Genomic DNA, 11,448 nt, shown 5'->3' on the forward strand with positions numbered 1-11,448 from the left:
ACAATGGGAAAGTAATATATGAAACCTTAATAGGAAATACAATAGAGATTACAAAACACTACCATTTGATTTTTTATGCAAATACTTCAGTATTCCAATATTTTTACTCACTTGCTAAATAAAGCACATGACTCGAAATGCTAAATAATTCTGTTAGTCTAAATCTTTTAAAGAATAAAATGTTGGTGAAAAACCAAAATTGTTTAGTAAGGTATGTATGACCTTGTTTATTATCTATCATAGACATGAAGATGATCATAGTTAATACCAATTTAAGCTTTACAGAATACTGTTTTAGGCCCAATATTGATATGTTAAATGAAGGTATCAGAGAATCTTGTATTTATGGCATCAGGTTACAAAGATCTATTCAAAACCATTTTTGTCAAAGTTTAAACACTGGAACAAAAGTCAAATTGTTTCTAAATGAGACACAAAATGATTCTTGCTAATAGTACAAATTTTGTCCCATGGGTAATACTATTGTATTTTTCTTTTTTAAAAAAAATTATTTTGATTTTTATTTTAGATTCAGGGAACACATGGGCAGGTCTGTTAGCTGGGTATACTGTGTGATGTTGAGGTTTGGGGTACAGATGATCCTGTCACCCAGGTAGTGAGCAGAGTCCCCAGTAGGTAGTTTTTCAGCTCTTGCTCCCGCTCCCCAACCTACCTCTCCAGTGTCTGTTATCCCCATGGGTCCTCAGGTATTACTATTTTCAAGTTTTTTTCTTTACATGAAACTACTGAAAGCAAAAGTATGTCATGCTTATAGGTTACTCTGTACATTTATCATTCTATTAATAAACATCTTAACTAATTATGTAGTATATTAAGGCCATAAACCAAGTCATTATCTCCTATCAAAGGACTACTGTTATTCAATCATCTAGAAAATTCATTTTAGGCAGGACTCAGTGGCTCACGTCTGTAATCTTAGCACTTTGGGAGGCTGAGGTGGGTGGATCATGAAGTCAGGAGTTCGAGACCATCCTGACCATCATGGTGAAACCCCATCTCTACTAAAAATACAAAAATTAGCTGGGCGTGATGGTGTGTGCCTGTAATCCCAGCTACTCAGGAGGCTGAGGCAGGTGAATCGCTTGAACCCAGGAGGCAGAGGTTGCAGTGAGCTGAAATTGTGCCATTGCACTCCAGCCTGGGTGACAGAGAGAAACTCTGTCTTAAAAAAAAAAAAAATTCATTTTAATGGGTTATGTTACAGGGTTGAGGTCAGCCTACAGACACAAAATAGGTTAACTGAAATTTTTTTTTTTGTATCAGGTTTTAATTTTTTCATTGGAACAGGATTTGGGGGTGGGGATACTAAATGTGGCAGGGTTCAACAAATTTACATTTTATCAAAATAAGGTTCTTAAAGAATACAATGATAGCATATGCTTTAACTCTTATAGCACAAACCCACATATTAATTGATGGTCACAGAAAAATACTGTAATGGTTTAAACAAAAGTTTTAAAATACATCAGTGACACAAGTTTCAAACAAAATGCAGTGATCAAAATACTTAACTGTCCTTTCATCAAGCTTTTACAAACACAATCAGTCTTCGCTGTCTGAGCAAATCAGTTTTAGTTTCTTCATGGTCCTCTATCTGTCTTTTAACATGACACTTGTCCGGTTGTTGAATTTATAATGCAATAGTATTTTAGACCAGTTTCCCTCTCCATGTTTCCTCATGCCAGATCTCAAATTCTTGTCTTCTTCCCAAAGCCATGCCTGTCTTTTTCTAGCTCACTGTTTTTCAGGAGTTACCGGTTGACTCTTTGAAACATGTATTCTGCTTTCAGTGGCTCTTCTGCTTTCTTTTTTCTTTTTTGTACTTTGAAGAGTTCCTACTCTTCTTTCTTTCTTATTAAGGTCTTGTTGCTGGGTTCCATGTTGCAACTTAGATAAGAAAAGATTCTTGTGAGACCTTTTTCTTGTATCCAAATTAGCTTCAGTTTCCATTTCAACATCATTACCATTAGGTTTATCTTGAGAAGTTATTGTTCTTGTTCTTTTATTTTCTACTACTTTTGCTGCTGCCTTCATTAGAAAGGTTGATGATTTTTCACTTAGCACATAATTCACATAACTCTTAATTTTCTCCATCATGTGGTTGTAGCTGAAGTGTTGAAAAAAGGAATGAAATGTATCTTTCTGAGAGATTATCATAAGCAATTTGCTTTTGAGAGGCATATAAGAATTTGGATCACCAAATATTCTTTCAAAGACTTCTTCTGCTTCTGTAAAGTTGCCATTTTCCATACAAACAGCTATAGCCTGAATTTTAATTAAATTCTGTATTTCTTCGTGAAGTTGTCATGTTCCTTTTCAATTGAACCCCAAATCATCAGGGCTGATTCCAAGGGTGTAATTCGTTCATCATTTTCAAACTGTGCATCAAGGGTTTTTCCTGCTGCAATTCTTGTCAAAAACTGACATTCGTATATCGTTCTCAGCTGGTAAGCTGTTAGACTGGATAGTCCATGAATAATAGCCTCTGTGCTGTTGAGGGTCCAGCGGAAGTCCTCGGGGTGGTCGTCGCAGAAAGCTTGGCAAAGAGAGAGGCAGAGGAAATCGAGCATCTAGCCAGCAGCCACAGCCTTGGCCTCGGCCACCAGGCCCACGTCCTCCTCCTCCTCCTCGGGGGCCCCCACCTGCACCTGGCACTCGAGCAGTTCCTGGCACTTGAACTGCGCCTCATCGTTTCTCTCTGTTTCTGCCATCTGCTCCTCAGTAGGGTCAGCATCCCTACCATCCGCACAGCCCCGTGGGCTCGGGGTCCAGCTTTAAATTTTTTGAGCCTGCCTAAAGGCCAGATGTTAGCAGCAGCTGAACAGCATCTACAGAAACCAGCTGCAAAGACAGAAGCAGAACAACTGGTTTGGTGGAGATATCCAATACCAAAAAGTTGAGAAATAGGTAAAATAATAACTTGGGGTAGAGGTTATGCTTGTGTTTCTCTAGGCCAAAATCAACACTGATTTGGATACCATCAGGACACCTGAAACCTTATCATGAGCCAGATGCTGAGGAAGAGATTCTGGGAGGATGCCGAGGACCCCCCAGTTGCAGTCATGTCAAGACTGATGCTGAGGAGGACCCCAACTGTCATGAGCAACATCCATCGAACACAGCCATCCACCTGGGAACAGATCAAGAAGCTGTCACAGATGGTGGAAGAAAACCTGAGGAAAGCGGGACAACCAGTCACAATGAGTAATTTAATGGTAGCTATGATAGCAGTGATCACCATTGCCGTGAGTATTCCTTCAACAAGGGCTGACACAGAGATCAGTTATACTTATTGGGCATATTTGTCAATCTTGGCTGGTAATAATGCCTGGATATAATCACTTTATGACACAGTTACACGTGCTTTCTGATCTCAATATTTACCATAATAAATATGCTCCTATAATTGAGGCATACCGCCCTCAAAAATCTATTTGTAAACAAAATTGAACCTGGCCAGAAAAAATGAACATACTTTTTTAAGAAGATTGCATTGCATAACAGGCAGAGGTGCTGCACAACGATTCCTATGGAATCATTATTGATTGGTCCCCTAAGGGGATGTTTAGCTTGAATTGTACCTCTCAGTCTACATGTCACAGCCACACTGTGTTCAACTGGTCTGAACAAAATGGCCAGATGGTACAAATGGTAAGATATATGGCAAGAGTTCTTATTCTCTGGAACCATGGCAGTATAGTGGCACCTCAACCTCAAATGATATGGCCCATTGTAGGAGCTAAACATAAGGATTTGTGGCAACTATTAATACCTCTTAATAAGATCAAAATTTGGGAAAGAATAAAAAAGCATCTAAAAGGACACTCTGCAAACTTGTCTTTGGATATTGCAAAAAAAAGAAAAATATTTAAAGCATCCCAGGCACACCTGACCTTAATGCCAGAACTGGAGTGCTCGAAGGAGCTACAGACAGATTAGCAGCTAGTAACCCATTAAAATGGATAAAAACACTTAGAAGCTCTGTGATTTCAATGATTGTGCTTTTAATCTGTGTTGTTTGTCTTTATATAGTCTGCAGATGCGGATCCTGACTCCTGTGAGAAGTAGCTCAACTTGACAAAGCTGCCTTTGCTTTTATCGCTTTGCAAAACAAAGAAGGGAGACAAGTTGGGAACAGGCCCCAAAATCTGGTCATAAACTGGCCCCAAAACTGGTCATAAACAAAATCTCTGCAGCACCGTGACATGCTTGTGATAGCCTGATGCCCACGCTGGAAGGCTGTCAGTTTACCGCAATGAGGGCAAGGAACACCTGGCCCACCCAGGGCGGAAAACCACTTAAGGCATTCTTAAACCACAAACAATAGCATAAGCAATCTGTGCCTTAAGGACATGTTCATGATGCAGATAACTAGCCAGAGCCCATCCCTTTACCTCGGCCCATCCCTTTATTTGACATAAGGAATACTTTTAGTTAATCTATAGAAACAATGCTTATCACTGGCTTGCTGTCAATAAATATGTAAGTAAATCTCTGTTCAAGGCTCTCAGCTCTGAAGGCTGTGAGACCCCTGATTTCCCACTCCACAACCTATATTTCTGTGTGTGTGTCTTTAATTCCTGTAGCACCACTGGGTTAGGGTCTCCCTGACCGAGCTGGTCTCAACACATATTCATAAATTATTTGCCTGAGCCAATGTCCAGAAGAATTTTTCATAGGTTTTCTACTAGAATTTTAAATGTTTTCACGTCTTAGATTTAAGTATTTGATCCATCTTGGGTTGATTTTTATAAAAGGTGAGATATAGGGATCCAGTGTCATTCTTCTACATGTGGATATCCAGTTTACCCAGCACAATTTATTAAATAGAGTGTCTTTTTCTCAATTTATGTTTTTGTATGCTTTGTTGGAAATCAGTAGGTTGTAGATGTTTGGCTTTATTTCTGGGTTCTCTATTCTATTCCATTTGTGTATCTACTTTTATGCCAGTACTGTGATGTTTTGGTAACTGTAGTCTTGTAGTATAATTTGAAGTCAGGTAATGTTATGGTTCCAGATTGGCTATTTTTGCTAAGGATTGCTTTGGCTATTTGTACTCTTTTGTGGTTCCCTACGAATTTTAGGATTAACTTTTTAAATCTCTAAAAAATAATGTTGGTATTTTGTTAGGAATTACATTGAATCTGTAGATTGCTTTGAGCTGTATTCTCATTTCCACTATATTGATTCTTTCAATCCATGAGCATGGGATGTGGTTTCGTTTGTGTCATCTACGATTTCTTTTAGTACTTTTGTAGTTGTCATTGTAGAGATCTTTTACCTCATTGGTTAAGTATATTCCTAGGTTTTTTTTTTTTTTTTTTTTGTAGCTATTGTAACAGGGATTGAGTCCCTGATTTCCTTCTCAGCTTGGTCATTGGTTATAGCAGGGCTACTGATTTGTGTATACTGATTTTGTAACTTGAGACTTTACTGAGTTCGTTTATCAAATATAGTTGTCTTTTGGAGGAGTCTTTAGGTATTTCTACGTATAAAATCCTATCATTGGCAAACAGCAATATTTTCACTCCTTCTTTTCCAATTTGAATACCCTTTATTTCTTTCTCCTGCCCGATTGCTCTGGCTATGACTTTCAGTACTATGTTAAATAGAAGTAGTGAAAGTGGCCATCCTTGACTTGTTCCAGTTCTCAGTGGGAATGCTTTCAACTTTTCCTGATTTACTATGATAAAGTCTGTGGGTTTGTCATATATGGCTTTTATTATTTTGAGGTATGTCCCTTCTATACTTAGTTTGTTAAGGATTTTTATCTTACAGTTATGCTGGAATTTATTGAATGCTTTCTCTGAATCTATTAAGATGATCATATGGTTTTTGTTTTAATTCTGTTTATGTGATGTATCACATTTATTGACTGACTTGTGTTAAACCATTCCTGCATCCCTAGGATGAAACCCACTTTATCATAGTGTATTATCTTTTTTGAGGTGCTGTTGGATTCAGTTTGCTAGTATTTTTGTGAGGTTGTTTGCATCTGTGTTCATCAGGGATATTGGTCTGTCATTTTTTTTGTTGTTGTTTTTGTGTCCTTTACTGGTTTTTGTATCAGGGTGATACTGGTTTCATCAAATGAGTTAGGGAAGTTTCCCTGTTAATCTTTTGTAATAGTTTCAGTAGGATTGGTACCAATTCTTCTTTGAATGTCTGGTATAATTCAGCTGTGAATCATCTGGAACTGGGCTTTATTTTTGGCAATTTTTAACTTACTGATTCAGTCTTGCTGCTTGTTAATGGTCTGTTCAGGGTATATGTTTCTTCCTGATTTAATCTGGGAAGGCCATATGTTTCAAGGAATTTATTTGTTTCCTCTAGATTTTCTAGTTTATGTGCATAGAGGTGTTCACAGTAGTTTCAAATGATCTTTTGTATTTCTTTGGTGTCAGTTTTAATGTCTCCATTTTCATTTCTAATTGAGCTTATTTGAATCTTCTCTCTTCTTTTCTTAGTTAATCTACCTAATGGTCTATCAATTTTTTTAATCTTTCCAAATAATCAAGTTTTCATTTCATTGATCTTTTTGATTTCATTTTATTTTTGTTTCAGTGTCATTAGTTGTGTTCTGATCTTTGTTATTTCTTTTCTTCTGCTAGCTTTTAGTTTGGTTTGTTCTTGTTTTTCTAGTTCCTTGAGGTGTGACCTTAGGTCGTCAATTTGTGACGTTTCAGACTTTTTAATGTAGGCATTTAGTACTATAGACTTTCCTCTTAGCACTGCTTTTGCTGTAACTCAGGGATTTTGATAAGTTGTGTCATTATTATTAATCATTTTGAATAATATTTAAATTTCCATCTTGATTCCATTGTTAACCCAAAAGTCAGTCAGGAGCAGATTGTTTAATTTTCATGTATTTGTATAGTTTTGAGGGTTCCTTTCAGAGTGGATTGCTAGTTTTATTCCACTGTGGTCTGAAAAGTTACTGGGTATGATTTCAGTTTATTAAAATGTTTTGAGACTTGTGGCCTATTATATGCTCTATTTTGGACAATGTTTTATGTGCTGATGAAAATAAAGTATATTCTGTTGTTCTTGGGTAGAAGTTCTGTAAATATCTGTTAGGTCCATTTGTTCTAGAGTGCAGCTTAAATTCAGTGTTTCTTTGTTGACTTTCTGCCTTGAGGATCTGTCCAGTGCTGTCAGTGGAGTGCTGAAGTTCCCCACTATTATTGTGCTGCTGTCTATGTCTTTTCTTAGGACTAGTAGTAATTGTTTTATGAATCTAGGAGCTCCAGAGTTAGGTGCATGTATATTTAGGATTGTAATTTTTTTTGTGGGATCGATCCCTTTATCATTTCATCATGACTTTCCTTGTATTTTTTTATTGTTGATGCTTTAAAGTTTGTTTTATCTGATATAAGAATAGATACTCCTGCTCTCTTTTGGTTTCCATTTGTATTTAGTATATATTCTATCCCTTGTACCTTGAGTCTATATGAGTCCTTACATATTAGGCAAGTCTCTTGAAGGTAGCATACATTTGGTTTGTGATTTTTAAACTCTATTCTGCCTATCTGTTATCTTTTAAGTGGAGCATTTAGGCCATTTATATTCAAGGTTAATGTTGGAGTGTGAGGTGCTGTTCTATTCATCATATTAGTTGATACCTATGCTTTGTTTTCTTCATTGTGTTATTGTTTCATAGGCCCTGTGAGTTTTATGCTTTCAAGAGGTTCTATTCTGTTGGATATTGACCTTTTGTTTCAAGATTTAGAACTAATTTTAGCATTTCTTGTAGAGCTGGTCTGGTAGTGATAAATTCTCTCAGCGTTTGTCAGAAAAAGACTATTTATCTTCCATTTATGAAACTTAGTTTTGCTGGATACAAAATTCTTGACTGACAGTCATTCTGTTTAAGGAGGCTAAAGATAGGACCCCATTCCCTTCTGGCTTGTAAAGTTTCTGCTTAGAAGCCTGCTGTTAGTCTGATAGGTTTTCCTTCTTAGGTTACCTGATGCTTTTATCTCACTTCTCTTTGAGTTTAGAAAGCCTAATGACTGTTTGCCTTGGTGATTCCCTTTTTGCAATGAATCTCTCAGGATTTCTCTCAGGCTTCTTGTATTTGGATATCTAAATCTCTATCAAGGTCCGGGAGCTTTTCCTCAATTATTCCCTAAAATAAGTTTTCCAAACTTTTTGCTCCCTTTTCTCCCTCAGGAATACCATTCCTTTTTAGGTTTGGCCCTTTTACACAATCCCATGTTTTTTGGAGACTTTGTTCATTTATTTTGATATTTAAAAAAATTGTCTGATTGAGTTAATTCAAAAGCCTTGTCTTTGAACTGTGAAATTCGTTCTTCTACCACGTCTAGTGTATTCTTAAAACTTTCCACTATATTTTGTAATTCCCTAAATGTGTAATTCATTTGCAAAAGTTCTGATTGTTTTTTCTTTAAAATATCCATCTTTTAGAAAATTTTTCATTCACATTCTGAATTTTTTTTAACATTTCTTCATATTGGTTTTTACATTTCTTTCGTATCTCCTTGAGTAGCTTAACAATCAACCTTTTGAATTTTTTATCTGGTTTTTCAATGATTTCTTCTTGGTTTGGATCCATTCTTGGAGAGTTAGTGTGAATTTTTGAGGGTGTTATAGAACCCTATTTTGCCACATTGCCAAAATTACTTTTTTGGTTCCTTCTAATTTGGCTAGATTATTTTTTCTAATTATTCTTGAATTGATTTTTTATTAAACTGTGTTTTAAAAATTTCTTTCCCCCCTTAAGGATTTGAGTTTAATGTTTACAGTTTATTGTAGCCTATTCCGTTTTTGGTGCTTTCAAGGCTGAAGACTCTGTATGAGTTCCTTGGTTATAGAGAGTCTTTGTATGTTAACTTCCCCAGATGCTTGTTTTAGTAGCAGTGTGCTTGGTATATGAGTAAGTTCACTGTTTCCTGTGGGGTTGGAGTGGCAGAGGTATCTTTTGAAACTTGTCTCTTTCCCCTGTAGTCCGCACTTTTTTATGTATTTATTTTTCTTCTGTATTTTATTTATTGGGTTGAATAGTTTACGCTTCAGGTCAGTAGAGGGGGTGTCCCCAGATAGAAACTGGCTGTGGCTAAAACAGGTGGATAAATAGAATACCCCATGTTGGGAAGAGGTCCCAGCCTTGAAAACAGTGGTTGGAGGAGCTCTCAGTGTTAATGCACTAAGGTCTTATCAGGAGGAAGTGTGGGAGCCATGTCAGCTCCCCTGCTAGGCTAGCCAGAAAGCAATCCCATTGCCAGTCACACTCCTGACTCAGTGTTTCAGCTATTCAGATCAGACAGGTACCTCTTTTTATCTGAAAGAATATTGATAGTCCAAGTAGAGAAGTATTGTGACTCTACTCCTCATGTAAGCCTGAACCTGGAGGGCACTACTTCTGTGGGGATACAATCACCTTGAAGTGTTCCAGAAAGGCTGTCTATAGATGCACCCATGCTGAGCTCCCATGGTGGAAGCCCAAGCTTTGTCTTCAATGGTGGACGAGTGGGAAAAGAAGTCCCCTTCTCCAAGACCCTTCACAAGCACCAGGGCTGCCTGACTGTTAAGGTAAAGCCACAGACTCTCCCTGCTGAGCCCAGCACCTTACCTGTGCCTCTGCTGAAGGAAACTTCCCACAAGTAGAAATAGTAGAAATTTCTGGAATGCAAGGCCTTCCATCTGATTTTTTTTTTTTTTTTTGGTCCTACAAGGGTGCTACTTTGATGTGGTACGCTGCCACTTCCCCTAGGAGTAGGAGTCCCTGAGAGCCAGACTACTCTGAGTGCTGCCGCTTCTCTGGGTCTAGCTGCGCAGTGGAGCTGACACATTCCAGGCTGGTGCTGGGGAATGTCTGCAGGGGATCCAGTGATATCGCCTGCCTTCAAGTCTCCCAGCAGTGGGTACCAACACCAGCACTGATGGGGGTGACATGGGGGTGATGTCCACTCTTTGAGATTCCTCGGTTATAAATAGCCTAAGTATGACAGCTTTCTGTAATGCCAGTTGCAGTAGTAATTATCTGGTCATGTGGACAGACTCAGGACCTCCTGGTTAGCCAGGGTGCTCCAGGCAGTGGTGATAGCTGAGGTCACACACAAGTTTTTTCCTTTCTAGACACTGTTATTCTACCTGGAGATGCTGTAGTGGACTGTATTGGTTGGCCTCCAGCCAAGAGATGGCGATTTCAAGAGAGCACCAGCTGTGGTGGTAGTGGTGGGATTTGTGCTTGCTTTACATTACCCAGAGGAGGTACTTTGGTGTCTCAGGCAATGGTGGGACCATAGAGCTCCCAAAAGTTTCTGCATTTTGTGTTAAGCTGGTGGAGGGGCAAAAGCAGGTGTAGGCTACATCATACTGGTCTGTGCTCTGTCTTCCACATGCTGGGCAAGCAGTGGACCTCACAGAATATGTAGACAAATTGGTACACTGTGGTTGTAAAAGTTCCAAGTATGCAAAACAATCTTATTAGTTAGAACATTCCAAGACCTGAATTCCCAGTAGCTGGACAAGGACCATTCATGACAATAGACCCTTCTGAAAATGTACAAGTTTGAGCAACTCACACCTGCTGAGTCAACTGTTTCCTGTACAGTCTACCTTCCTGGCCCTAGGCTCAGGCTCTCTTAAAGGAAAACTATTGTATTTTATAATAGATATATTAATAATATTAGCATGAGAATGTCCAACATTTGGAGGAGCTGGTGCAAGATATAGACCTGAAGAAGCAATTAATTCATCGATAAAGCCATTGTATACATCTTCATATTTTCTTCATATTTTTGTAGTAATTTGATTGCTTCTTCCCTTGGTCTAATGATATTTGTGCTTTATGATAAACTTACCTACAGTTATTTAGCATATTAATTAGCTGGTGGTTAACTAGATTTAGTTCCTCCTCAAGCCAATAATTTTTCACTGATATCAGATCCTGAGGAAGCTTTAATTAAATTTCACAATACATATAATTACCATTATCTGTATTATATGACTTATTAACATAAGGTAATAGAACCTTACCAGCAATGCTAATGTTATACCATATCGTGCAATGGTAGTAGTACAGTTCTGTTTCATTCCGCAAGTCAGTAAGAGTTATTATACCTTACCCAACATAATTGGCTCTTGACCACTTAGCAGATGTTCTTAGGGACAGATGTCATCACAAGGGACCAGGATTCCTTTATTTCCAGGTTCCAAGTAAGATGGTAACTGATGGCTTTAACACAGACTGGGTGGATTTAACAGCAGAAATTTATTTTCTCATAGTTCTGGAGGCTAGAAGTCCAATATTAAGGTGTTGACAGGCTTAGTGTCTTCTGAGATCTCTCTTTGGCTTGCAGGTACCCACCTTCTTGGTTGTCCTTACAGGATCTTTCCTCTGTGTATGTGACTCTGGTTTTTCTTTGTATATTCAAATTTTCTCTTCATATAAGGACACCAGTC

The 11,448-nt window shown here is 38.0% G+C and overlaps 1 pseudogene; it reads right to left on the minus strand.

Annotated features, from left to right (window-relative positions):
• Positions 1-1,275: 1,275 nt before the first annotated feature.
• Positions 1,276-11,079, minus strand: LOC129024127 (telomeric repeat-binding factor 1-like; annotated as a pseudogene).
• Positions 11,080-11,448: the final 369 nt, after the last annotated feature.

The sequence above is a fragment of the Pongo pygmaeus genome, chromosome X (assembly GCF_028885625.2).
Source record: "Pongo pygmaeus isolate AG05252 chromosome X, NHGRI_mPonPyg2-v2.0_pri, whole genome shotgun sequence".
Lineage (NCBI taxonomy): Eukaryota > Metazoa > Chordata > Mammalia > Primates > Hominidae > Pongo > Pongo pygmaeus.